Raw genomic sequence first — 13,720 nt, 5'->3', positions numbered from 1 at the left:
TTCTGCTTTTTCGCTTGAAACGTGTTATAACATAATACTGAAATAGTTAACTATCTGTCTGCAATGTAAGAAAATTATGTCTATTGTAACATTCTCATGGAAAGAATAATTATGTTGAGTTTCATTGCATTGATCGTAGAATTAAATTTTATGTCTTTACTAGGATAACAGTACTTTCCATGACGGTTTTATATTATATATAAATCTAAGTTTTCGAATAGTGTGTTGCTACAGACAAAATGCTTTTGGGCTTTTTCCTTTTTTTCTTCATATAAGGTGACATAACCTTATCTAATTGGACATCTATACCGCTTGTCTTAAATGATTATTTTGTTTAAGAGAAAACAGACCAAGTCTGATACACAGGGTCATCTACACCGTTTGTATTTGATATTCTTAAATAAAACAATGTCCTTATCAGGCACAATAGACTATATTTATTTTATATGTTAAGAGAAGAATTGGCCTTAGAAAGTTTATTTCTTTTACTGTAACAGTAGAATAAAAGAAACAATTTTGGATTGAAAAGTATTCCATGTTATACAGATACATTGAAGAATAAACAAAATTGGTATCCTTAAAAAGTCCAAGTATCAGATTTTTCAGTTTTGTATAACAATGTCTATTTTTTGTAAGGAAGCTATATTATTGTATGACGATGTCTATATTGGACCCTAAATTAAATATAAGAACAAATACAAGTAAAATAGCTACAATTTATGAAGTACCGAACGTTCCGGCGATTGCGGAAGTCTCTCCTTATTTTCCTCTTTAACCACTGTGAATTTTAAAAGTTGTTTGTACAAATTGTAAAATGTTTAATTATAATTAATTCATATGTTAACAGGACGCAGATTTTGATACCGTAATAATATATAATGACGGAAAATTGGTATGTTAAGATAATGCGTGATCAGGAAAAAAATATGATATGATGTGCAGTTAAATTTAGTTCAAGGGCAAGTAAAACAGTTCTTACTTCTATAGCAAATCATAATGGATTGCGTAAATTTTGAATTCGATAATTTTTATTTTTTAAAGGATACCTAATGAATCATCTTTTCATTATCTCCTTTACATGTGCTATATAATACATTAAATATCACGACAAATATATTCACTCATTGATGTCAAACAACCGTATTGTGCTACATTACCAGTTTCCAGTAACAATTTTTAAATTGATGTCGTTCTTATTGGAATCATAAAGAAAGATTTCTTATGAAAAAGATTTTGAATCATAAAGAAAGATTTCTTATGAAAAAGATTTTATAAAGAAAGATTTCTTATGAAAAAGATTTTCTTATTATACAAAAATGTACAACCACTTTTACATGGTAAATCCACGGATTAGCAACACGTACAGAGGGAAATACTGAAAAACACTGAAAATCCGGAGATATAAATCGTAAGTAACTTTTTCGTAAAAATACAATTGTTACAATTGACAAAATAATCAATTGGGTAAATGACCTTGCAAAATGGGACTCTGTAAGATGTACGTGTTCCTAAATGAACATGTCGAACATGTCGTGTTTCGGTAAGTGAACTCTAACACCAGTCTATCTACGCAGTCAGTAGGCAATTATATTTTATGGATTCTTGATTAATATATAAAGATATGTAAAAATAGAAACATCATTGATCATATTATATTGGACACTTATTGGACATCATGAACTATGAGTACCTGATATGTCCGGATATTTTGGTGTGTTTTCAGTATTTTCTTGTGCATGAGAGATCTAAACGCAGTGTGAAGTGGGTTTTTCTTAATATCTTTAATATCTCAGAAAATAACTAGAAAGATAAATAACTATCCTGTATATTTTAGTTTAGAACTATACTTTAAATTTATTTGATAATGGTAAGACGTATTACTGTAACCCAATTTATATTCGCGAATACAAATTTTCGCGTTTTTCCGAGGTCGGACATATTCGCGAATATTAATTTCCGCGTTTTCTTGATTTCCGAAAAAAAATATTCGCGGATTGGAAAGTCCGATGGGGCCGTAAAATTCATTAGCCGACTATTAAGCTTCAATAATTGAGGTCATTATTGGTGTCTTAAATGGGATTAACAATACGCTAGCCTTATATTGTATTGGTAAGTGAATAGTGATCACGGAACGTGATTGACAATGGGCCTCCTAGTATTTCATAAACTGTATTAAAATGTGGATGTTTATTTTGATTGCTATATTGACAGGGAGTTCTTTTGATATGAATTCATAACATTGTAGTAGTTTACTTAGTTTGTGTTTTTATTGCTTTATGGCAATATCCATAACAATTAATTACTTCCTAAAAGGTGCCCGTAAAATTCGAATATATCCGGTCAAGTAGCTTAGCATGAACAACGTCTAAAATAAAAATTACTCTCCAATTTATTCGCGAAATCGTGCGGACTTATTCGCGCAAACAAATATTCGCGCTTCGTGGCCATCCGCGAATAAAGTGAATATTAATTGGTCGCGAATATTCGTTGGGTTACAGTATACACATTTTATTTAAGAACCATACTTAAAATTTAAATTTAGAATGGCAAGAACTATCCTTTACATTTTAGTTTAGAGTTTCAGTTGGTTACTTTAAAATTACCAATTGAAATTCTCCTTGTATGTAAATTTTATAGAAAGTGAGATTGATTTTAGAGGGTCTTCGTAATCCAAGCTATTTTTTAAGAATTTTCAGCGTACACGTTGTTCATAAGTCAAGTCGGTTCGCCGCCTTGTAAATGTTATGTTTTGTGTTCACATAAGAATTTGTTAATCATATGCTTTCAATTTACACATGGGTGTATTTTCTTTAAGAAAAAAACTTCTAATTGTAGTTGATATACTAATTTCCTTGTATTTGACAAGCAAATGTTGAAAACTTTGCTATTCGTCTTCATTTACAGGTAGAAACAAGATAGTATTAACATAAGTCTATCATGAAAATGTAACTGACATAATTTGATATTCTTTTTTTGTCATACCTGTAAACATTTGATAGTTACATCATTTTGTTCGGAAAATGATTTCTTTCAATAAGACTGTTACCATTTATATGTCAATCTAAAAGGAAAAGGAATGGATAAAGTTATGTCTCTCTTATATCAATATCTATCCTTGAAAAAGAAATACCATGAAAGATTTTTTATTGAAATCGTATAATAAAGAAATGTGTGTTTTAAAGCAATGTTTATTACTTAAGAAATAAGGTTATTGGCGCCGTCATTTTGACAATCTTTTATTATCGCGAGGCAAACGGGACCGATATAATTAAAGTATGGTAGCGTACGCTGGCACAACAGAAATAAATCTTGATGGACAATTTATTACTCTTATAGCGAATATTATATTTACATACATGCAGGTGTTATATGATTTTGCAAAATTGCGTTGACATCTTTTTCTCCGCAAGTATAAATAAGAATTATAATTATATAGCTACCAATATAAAAATTATCGCATGTTTCGAACATAAAATGGATGCTTTTGGACTGATTAAATTAATATTGAAGAATCTATATTCGCACATTTTAAACATTTTTATCAGATTCAAACTGTAAAGATTTAATTGCTATTTAGTTGAATGATTATCCCCGTTCGACCATTAATAGGCCCAATATTTGTTGGTGCATTGGTTTATCTTATTGCATGAATTGATCTTGAAATATTGTTAGATTATAGCATATGTATTTGTTAAATCTGTTATAGTGTCCAATTACATAACAAAACGACTTAAATGAACCTAGCATTGTTTGGAGTATCGGGCATCACTCGGTCTGAAGTGATGCGACCGGTGCCTAAGTAAATTTATCTTTCGCTATGATTCGACTCTTACACATGTATTTATCGTATATCTAAGAGGTGGGTTTAATGATATCACTTGCACTTTATTATATACGGCCAATACACAAACATAGCTGCGCCTGCTGATTTTTTGAAATCGGTTATTGAGCGATTCATATTTTGTATCAAGCGTTCAATATTATTATTATTTTTGAGCCAAAAAGTTCTTGAGGAAAATGAATTAAGATTATAAGTAAATTTTAGTAATTAATAATTTACATGTAATGTGCGATTGTTTACGGATCTTGCAGTATAAATCACCAAATTTCTATTTCTAACTAAGTAATTGATTTTTGTTGCATATGTTGTCTTCTTCTTGGTTATCAACATGGACTGTAAGTGCCGCTTGCAATTTGTAAATTTCTATCTTCATTTCACAAATATACGGGGAACTTGATGTATGTCTTTTCCCTGAATTCTGAAGAATTTCTGATTATGAAATACAAACAAAAATATTGCTTTGCTTAATACTATTTAACAAATACGTTATAAAATATTGAAAACATAACGCACAAAATAAGAAAAAGTACAAAATCATTTCTCATTTTTCTTGAAATAAATGTTATGCATTTTGAAGCTGTTAGGTCGTACTTAAACAGAAATGTATGTGTTATATTACATGTAAATGTCAAATACGGAAATCCGTATTTATAAAATCGTCTTCATGAAAGTAAAGGTCATTGCATTCTTAAAATGTATACTCGTATTATTGGTTTTAAGTGTTTCAATTTCCGTAGCTTTCAATTGATAGACGGATGATAATGCACTCAAGTGTCATTTCATAATACTTGTATTTCAAACATAATCTATGTCATAGTTAAGTTGACCCCCTAAATAATGACCTCCACTTATTTGATGTCGTTTGTTTTTAAGGAAAGGTTACCATTTTTATAGAATAGCTAAACAATGGAGATTATTAACGGAAAACGTACATTTTTTTTCATTTAAAATCATGACTTTATTTCAAGTCTGAATGATCTTTTTATGCCCCCGCCATGTAATGGCCGGGGCATATAGTGTTACCCTGTTCCGTCCTTCTGTCATTCCGTCCTTTCGTCATTCCGTCATTCTGTCATTCCGTCATCATCAGTTTCCGTTCATTATCTTAGTAACGGTTGCACATATTCAACTCAAATTTGACATATGGATATATCATGAAAAAATACAGGTCAAGTTCGAATTTGGTCATGGTTCGATGACTTTTGGCAGAGTTATGCCCCTTTTACTTTGAAAATAATATGAAATTTTCAGTTTCCGTTCATTATCTCCCCAACCGTACAACACATTCAACTCAAATTTGACATATGGATATGTCATGAAAAAATACAGGTCAAGTTCGAATTTGGTCATGGTTCGATGATTTTTGGTAGAGTTATGCCCCTTTTACTTTGAAAATAATATGGAATTTTGAGTTTCCGTTCATTATCTCCACAACGCTACAACACATTCAACTCAAATTTGACATATGGATATGTCATTAGAAAATACAGGTCAAGTTCGAATTTTGTCATGGTTCGATGATTTTTGGCAGAGTAATGCCCCTTTTCCTTTGAAAATAATATGAAATTTTCAGTTTCCGTTCATTATCTCCCCAACGGTACAACATTTTCAACTCAAATTTGACATATGGATATGTCATGAGAAAATACAGGTTAAGTTTGAATTTGCTTATGGTTCGATGATTTTTGGCAGAGTTATGCTCCTTTTACTTTGAAAATAATATTTCTGTTTATTATCTCCCCAACAGTATAACACATTCAACTCAAATTTAACATATGGATATGTTTTTGGAATGCCCAGGCCCAGTTCTAATTTGTTCATTGTTCAATGATTTTTGGCAGAGTAATGCCCCTTTCACTTTGAAATTAATATGAAATTTACAGTTTCTGTTCATTATCTACCCAACAGTGTTACATATTCAACTCAAATTTGACATATGGATATGTCAAAGGAATGGGCAGGTCAAGTTGGAATTTGGTCATGGTTCGATGATTTTTTTGGCAGAGTTATGTCCCTTTCACTTTGAAAATAATATAGATACATCTTAGGAATAAGCAGTTTAAGTTTGAATTTGGTCGTGGTTCAATGATTTTGGACAAACTTATCTTTCTTGAATATTGGAAAAATTTTGAACTTTCAGTTTCAGCACTCATACTTTTGTGGAAATGTATGTAGCCATTATTTTGGCTACAAATATGAAATATGCTGTTTTCAAAAGGTTAAGACTGAATGATTTCAGTGCCTTGAACATTGTATGGAAATGGTTTGTGTTAACATTGAAAAGTTTTAAGGGCTTTGAACTTAAAATGAAAACAATAATTTGTGCAAACAAATTTGGAACTAAATATTATAACATCTGAAATTTTGGCTGCATGCGGGGGCATCCGTGGCATGATGACACATTTCTCCCCAGAGAGAGAGAGAGAGAGGGAGGGAGAGAGAGAGAGAGAGAGAGAGAGAGAGAAAGAGACTTTAAAATCTATTCAAGTCAATATTTTAAGGAAAGCGATAGAAACATGTAAATGAGTCTGTCTCTCAAGCTAGGAATCATGAATTCGAGCCTTATTGGGGTCACAAATACGTTTTTATTTTCAAATTCAATACAAGTGAGTTACAGGAAACGGATTTTTGAGGGGTTTAAATAAGCTTCATAAAATAAATATGCTTCAACTAAGTCATTCTTTACTATGAAGGGGGAACGTTTCCTCTCGAAATCTGACTGGGGTCAATATTTAACATGTTTCAGATAAGGTGGATGCTAATTTCGTCTTAACTCGAATTTCTGAACTAACTATTTTTCAGCAGGAGTATAATTATATACCTAGAAAAGGGGTCTTTGATTATCAAGTATAATGAAAAGGGTGACAGAATTCGACTTCCTTTCTGATAAACGGATGGACACCGATATTATGTTAAAACGCCTTTGATGCGTAATAAGCAACTTTGGAATTATATTGTTAAATATTGTTAAAGATAATTTTTCCATGTGTGATTATGTCAATTAGTTTGTGTTTTATTTTACACAATCAGTATTTGACAGAAAATGGTTCACTTTTACCAAAGAATTATTAGCGAAGAGTCAATACTATTAAATGAAAATGACCCTCGATACTGTTTTTAAGCATGTATGTCTTGAGTGTTTTACATGTTTTTAAATGTTTGCACGTTTTGTGATGATGTTCTGTTCTGTTAAATTGTCGTTAACCGTAGGTAAGTTTTTTTCATTTCTCACTCTTATCGTCTTGTGCGCCCTGTCCCCTTCCTTAACCTTACGCCCTTTGTCCCTTTAAATCCCGTATTGGCCCTATTAAGTTCTTATCATTTCATGTATTTAATATCCCATCCTTTTACTGCCCCTTAGTTTGGTGCCTTCTTGGTGCCCAGCTGGTGCGACTAAAATCTGTCGGGGTTGCGTTCCCTGAACATCGCCTTTCCTTGTTGATATTGTTTCTCTATTTCTAAAGAATGTTGACTCCAGTCAAAACTTAACGACTCATATATACGAAGTTAAAGATGCCCAGTCTAGGAATTGCAAGTGTCCTTCACGTTTATCTCAGATGAAAAGCTCGACGAGAATAGCAATGATAAAATATTTTACTTTATCTCACTTGCAAAAATATTTACGTTCTCTTCAGAAAATCTCACGGGAATCAATGTCAGACGTTACTATAAGATTTGATAATATGACTGGCAGCTAGTGCAGTTGAAGGTCTATAACAGGTTCAGTGGCTTCTGAGCACCCTTTTGGTATCACTTGATAATTTTGGGCGCAGCTTTCTGTGAATATCGCCTTGCCTTGTTTGATCTTTGTTGATCCTCATTTCCTTTACATTCATGACATTACGCAATGTGCTCCAAGATTTGTATGAATAACCAAGTTATCCATACACTGAATATATATATATATATATATATTGATAAATATTCAAATGTGGAACATCAAGCATATACATACATGGTGTAGTTGGATATCCTGAAATTTAAAAACGTCTAAAAATATTATTGAATATTTTATTTGTAATATAACACAAATCTTATATCAAAAGTGAAAAATATAAAGAGTAAGCTTGTCTTCATTTGATTTGAAAACAAATGTGGTGTACTTATCATTATCACCTGAGTAATGAATAGCATTGGTAAAATAACAGTGTCGATTAATGTCAATAAGTGCATATCATTACTTATTGAGGATTGAATACCGCTGAAACCGGTGCTAATATTAGTGATACTGCATCTTTCCATTATATCTAAAGAAGAGTCTCAAGCAAACCATAAAAACAACAAGAGCACAAAATGTAAATCTAAATCTAAATGTTATTCAGCCTTGGTAAAAGGTGCATTTAGGACGTAGGTCAATTGTAAGGTCAAGGTCATACTTAAGTCGAAGATAATTTACGACTTATGTTGCTTCAAACAAAAGCAGTTTCCATAAGTTGATCTATTAAATGGAAGGGGTCAATATTCTACAGGTTTCTAAAGGAGGGGCCATTTTTTTTTAAAGAAAATCAGTTCTTTACAAAAAAGAGTCATTCTTCTATAGATTCTTGACCGGGTCTATGTGGTCATATACGTTATACAACCAACATAAACTACGCACAAACCAAACTCAAGATGTTCATGGATACAGAGTTGAGATTGGTAGTGCTTATTAGTTAAAGTCACAAACATTTATAGCCTGTGACCGTATTTTTTATGTGAATTACAAAAATGATTCGTTAATTTTTAAAAATGATGTAAACTATAATATCACAGCCAAACTTATTCAGTTTTCGTTTTACGCATAAGCGCAAGTCTACGTTAAATGTTGGAGAATGAAATCTAATGTTGTTATTCATTTTTTAAAGTTTGTCCAGACAACTTCTCCTATACAACTAATGCAATTTCAATGAAACTTTACAGGATTAATTTAAATGACAAGTCCTTGAGCATATCGTATGGGTTTTCCAGTTAAATGATTTTTGGCCGAGTTATGGCCCTTTAATAATTTTTTTTATTTATTTTTTAGTGTTGTCAGATACAAAAAAGCTTTTCAGGACTACTCCTCAGAAACTACTGAAGCAATTTCATCAAAACTAAAGGGGAATGATCAATACAGTGTCTTCTTGTGCATCCTATCAACATTTTTTGGTTCATGGATTTTTGTCACTTTTATAATCTATTCCATTTCCAAAAGATGATACTTAAAAAAAAATTTTTTGTGTTATTTTCTCAAACTATTCTGTAAAAAAATAAATCGTTTATAAAGAGATTGCAACAATTGCAATCCCTGAAGTGAAGAACACGATATGTTCTTACAGCTGCCACATGGCACTTGACACTTGCTGTTTTTGAAGTATTGAAATCTTTAGAACGTGTAATCCCTTTAAAGAATCAACAACATTTGATTGGGCCTGTGCATGACGGATAATGAAACAGTGCAACACTCCTCAGGCATCAGCATAAGTGGAGCTCATTTTCCAACACTTAACGTGTTTGAAATGAATGACCAAGAAGGACCAGAAAATCATAATCATATATAAATTATAATTTTTGATATTTATAAATTACTGGCTAAAACTCCAGATCAGAGTTTTTTTAAATTGGATAAATCTCAATCTTCAAACATTGAGCTTGGCCAAAATAAAATTAACAAGAAAAATTAAGGTAACACCTTTTTTTTAAATACTTTTCGTTACTCGATATTGGAAACCATATATCTTATCCTTCACTCAGTGAAGCCGATGATATTATATGTTATTTTGGCAGGTAATATATCCACATATATCACTCCAACACCAAATAATTATTTTATTACCCTTCCCCTGTCGATTTAAGACGATTTTGATATAAATCATTGCTACTTCTTATGACACGTCGTAATAAGATTCCCTTTTGATACCCCTTCACCACAACATGACGTCACATAAATACATGACGTATGTTCTTTCGAACCTAACGAATGTAAACAAGAGAAAAGGAGTAGTCTGTTGAACGCACTTTTTTGGAATAAATATCAAGCTTTCACAAGGTCATATTGGATTTCAATACTGATAAGAATATGTTTCATTACTCTATTTTGGTAAATATTAATCATTTGACAGTTAAAAAGTGCTTGTAAATCGGAATTTACATCGCGTAAAATCAAACCGTACGCGCATCGCAACAGCGCATGTTGTTTACAACATGGGGTACCTAACGGGGAAATTTAGTGTGTATATTACCCGTCTGGCTCGGTAATATCAATTTCTTTCGGGTGACCAATATCCAATCAAAAAGGAGGAAAAAATCTGGAAGGGTAATAAATATATTGAGTGAAGCTGATGATATACTAACAAACAAGAATTTAAAATAAAAACAACAAATACACAAAACAGTCGTAAGGAAGGTATATAAGGATTTGTCTTTGAAAATTTCAGACCTATTCATTGCTGCTGATTCTGCTGATTCAGTAATCTTTGTATCAAAAATTTTTGAAAACAGAACAACATGCCTATTCTTGGCCAGATAAATTAGAGATTCATAACCTCTATATATGTGCACAGATATATAATATTGCTGTGAAATCTTAATACTAGTATCTATTTAGTATTTAGTAATACAAGTATCTATTTAGTTCTTATCATAAAATATTGTTACAGTATGAAGCACGTATTTATACTTATATTGTTTTATTTTCTTTCTACACAGACTAAATTTTTGTATGCCTGACAATTAATAAAACAAAGAACACCATGAAGAAAAAACAATAAAGAAAGAAACAATGGAGATGCCATCGGTAAAGTTTATTGTCTGTTGAAAAGTTGTCTTAAAAATCAATATTTCTAGTTCTCAAATTAGATAGAGAATCATAGGTATAAATGGTTCACTATTGTATCTTACATCTTATATGAAATATTTATCTATAATTCTATTATTACAATATATCGTCATAAAAATTATTGTCATATATCTATACTAAATTCTTTTAATTAAAGCGGGTCAAATTTCAAAATTATCATAACAACCATATATCAGTTCTGTCATTTTATATATATTTTCTGAAAAAGAAAGGAAATCGACTTAAACTAAATCATCACGCGTGAAAAGACGCACACACTTTCAAGCATAAATTTCAAGTTCATTCACTTAACATTTATTTCAAATAACGTTACAGAGCAGTGATATAACTAGAGGGCATGAACACTACCTGATGCATATACTGTTTTTGGAACAAGCTTCGCCCATCGTATTAAAGGCCATTTTGAAAAGGGAAGAGGAAAAACTTGGAAAAAATATAAGTATTGTGTTGAATGATAATAGACATACATTTAAAGCACGGTACGGAACAGAGTTTCTACAATTATTTCAAGACGAGAATGTCAATTACGACATTGATACGTGGGACACTCATCAATTATGTGCTGTAACATTAGTTTTGTTTGAATCAGGTCTAACTGATCCAGAAGTTAAATCTACTCAATGTATATATGATCAGAGAAAAGATATTGAAAATTACGTAGAATGTGCCTCTCTAACATACAATACCTACAAGGAGAAACAATTTCTATTGAAAGAACAATTACACGAGTTGATAACGATTATAGACTGCAATTCTGGTTATAATTGTAAACGTATGATGGTTTCATTTGAAACAAAAGTCTTGCAATTAAGCGAACAACAGATAGGCAAACTAACACGTGCAAATGATTTTAAAACTCATCTTAAAATTGCAGTTGAGGTAGATGTCGTAACAGAGAATGATATTACTGGCGAAGGGAACGATCTTAAGCAGAATACAAATGGTAAGTTTTATGTTACAGTACGGATTTAAATCCCGTATTGGCCCTATTAAGTTCTTATCATTTCATGTATTTAATATCCAATCCTTTTACTGCCCTTTAGTTTGGTGCCTGCTTGGTGCCCAGCTGGTGTGACTAAAATTTGTCGGGGTTGCGTTCCCTGAACATCGCCTTTCCTTGTTGATATTATTTCTCTATTTCTAAAGAATGTTGACTCGACAGTCAAAACTTTACGACTCATATATACGAAGATAAAGATGCCCAGTCTAGGAATTGCAAGTGTCCTTCACGTTAATCTCAGATGAAAAGCTCGACGAGAATAGCAATGATAAAACATTTAGTAATCTCACTTGCAAAAATATTGTCGTTCTCTTCAGAAAATCTCACGGAATCAATGTCAGACGTTACTATAAAGATTTGATAATATGACTGGCAGCTAGTGCAGTTAAAGGTCTTTAACAGGTTCAGTGGCTTCTGAGTGCCCTTTTGGGTATCACTTGATAATGTTGGGGGCAGCTTTTGTGAATATCGCCTTTTCTTGTTTGATCTTTGTTGAACCTCATTTCCTTTACATTCATGACATTACGCAATGTGCTCCAAGATTTGTATGAATAACCAAGTTATCCATACACTGAATATATATATATATATATATATATTGATAAATATTCAAATGTGGAACATCAAGCATATACATACATGGTGTAGTTGGATATCCTGAAATTTAAAAACGTCTAAAAATATTATTGAATATTTTATTTGTAATATAACACAAATCTTATATCAAAAGTGAAAAATATAAAGAGTAAGCTTGTCTTCATTTGATTTTGAAAACAAATGTGGTGTACTTATCATTATCACCTGAGTAATGAATAGCATTGGTAAAATAACAGTGTCGGTTAATGTCAATAAGTGCATATCATTACTTATTGAGGATTGAATACCGCTGAAACCGGTGCTTACATTAGTGATACTGCACCTTACCATTATATCTAAAGAAAAATCTCAAGCAAACCATAAAAACAACAAGAGCACAAAATGTAAATCTAAATCGAAATGTAATTCAGCCTTGGTAAAAGGTGCATATAGGACGTAGGTCAATTGTAAGGTCAAGGACATACTTAAGTCGAAGATAATTTACGACTTATGTTGCTTCAAACGAAAGTAGTTTCCATTATTTGATCTATTAGATGGAAGGGGTAAATATTCTACAGGTTTCTTAAGGCTGTGCATTTTTAAAGAAAATCAGTTCTTTACAAAAAAGAGTCATTCTTCTATAGATTCTTGACCGGGTCTATGTGGTCATATACGTTATACAACCAACATAAAAACTACGCACAAACCAAAACTCAAGATGTTCATGGATACAGAGTTGAGATTGGAAGTGCTTATAAGTTAAAGTCACAAAAATTTATAGCCTGTGACCGTATTTTTATGTGAATTACAGAAATGAATCGTTATTTTTGAAAAATGATTAAAACTATAATATCACAGCCAAACTTATTCAGTTTTCGTTTTACGCATAAGCGCAAGTCTACGTTAAATGTTGGAGAATGAAATCTAATGTTGTTATTCATTTTTTAAAGTTTGTCCAGACAACTTCTCCTATACAACTAATGCAATTTCAATGAAACTTTACAGGATTAATTTAAATGACAAGTCCTTGAGCATATCGTATGGGTTTCCAGTTAAATGATTTTTGGCCGAGTTATGGCCCTTTAATAATTTTTTTTATTTATTTTTTAGTGTTGTCAGATACAAAAAAGCTTTTCAGGACTACTCCTCAGAAACTACTGAAGCAATTTCATCAAAACTAAAGGGGAATGATCAATACAGTGTCTTCTTGTGCATCCTATCAACATTTTTTGGTTCATGGATTTTTGTCACTTTTATAATCTATTCCATTTCCAAAAGATGATACTTAAAAAAAAAATTTTTGTGTTATTTTCTCAAACTATTCTGTAAAAAAATAAATCGTTTATAAAGAGATTGCAACAATTGCAATCCCTGAAGTGAAGAACACGATATGTTCTTACAGCTGCCACATGGCACTTGACACTTGCTGTTTTTGAAGTATTGAAATCTTTAGAACGTGTAATCCCTTTAAAGAATCAACAACATT

The 13,720-nt window shown here is 31.6% G+C and overlaps 1 long non-coding RNA gene across 1 annotated transcript; it reads left to right on the top strand.

Moving 5' to 3' along the window:
- Positions 1-759: 759 nt before the first annotated feature.
- On the top strand, positions 760-11,403 carry LOC132740702 (uncharacterized). The gene is made up of 3 exons (XR_009627192.1): positions 760-1,408; positions 10,508-10,595; positions 10,974-11,403. It is a non-coding gene; the product is annotated as an uncharacterized LOC132740702 (long non-coding RNA).
- Positions 11,404-13,720: the final 2,317 nt, after the last annotated feature.

This window comes from Ruditapes philippinarum, unplaced genomic scaffold (genome assembly GCF_026571515.1).
Source record: "Ruditapes philippinarum isolate M1 unplaced genomic scaffold, ASM2657151v2 ctg3897_1_1_1_1, whole genome shotgun sequence".
NCBI classification, from domain to species: Eukaryota; Metazoa; Mollusca; class Bivalvia; order Venerida; family Veneridae; genus Ruditapes; species Ruditapes philippinarum.
The sequence above is the reverse complement of the archived record's forward strand: the minus strand, read 5'-3'. Positions and strand labels throughout refer to the sequence as shown.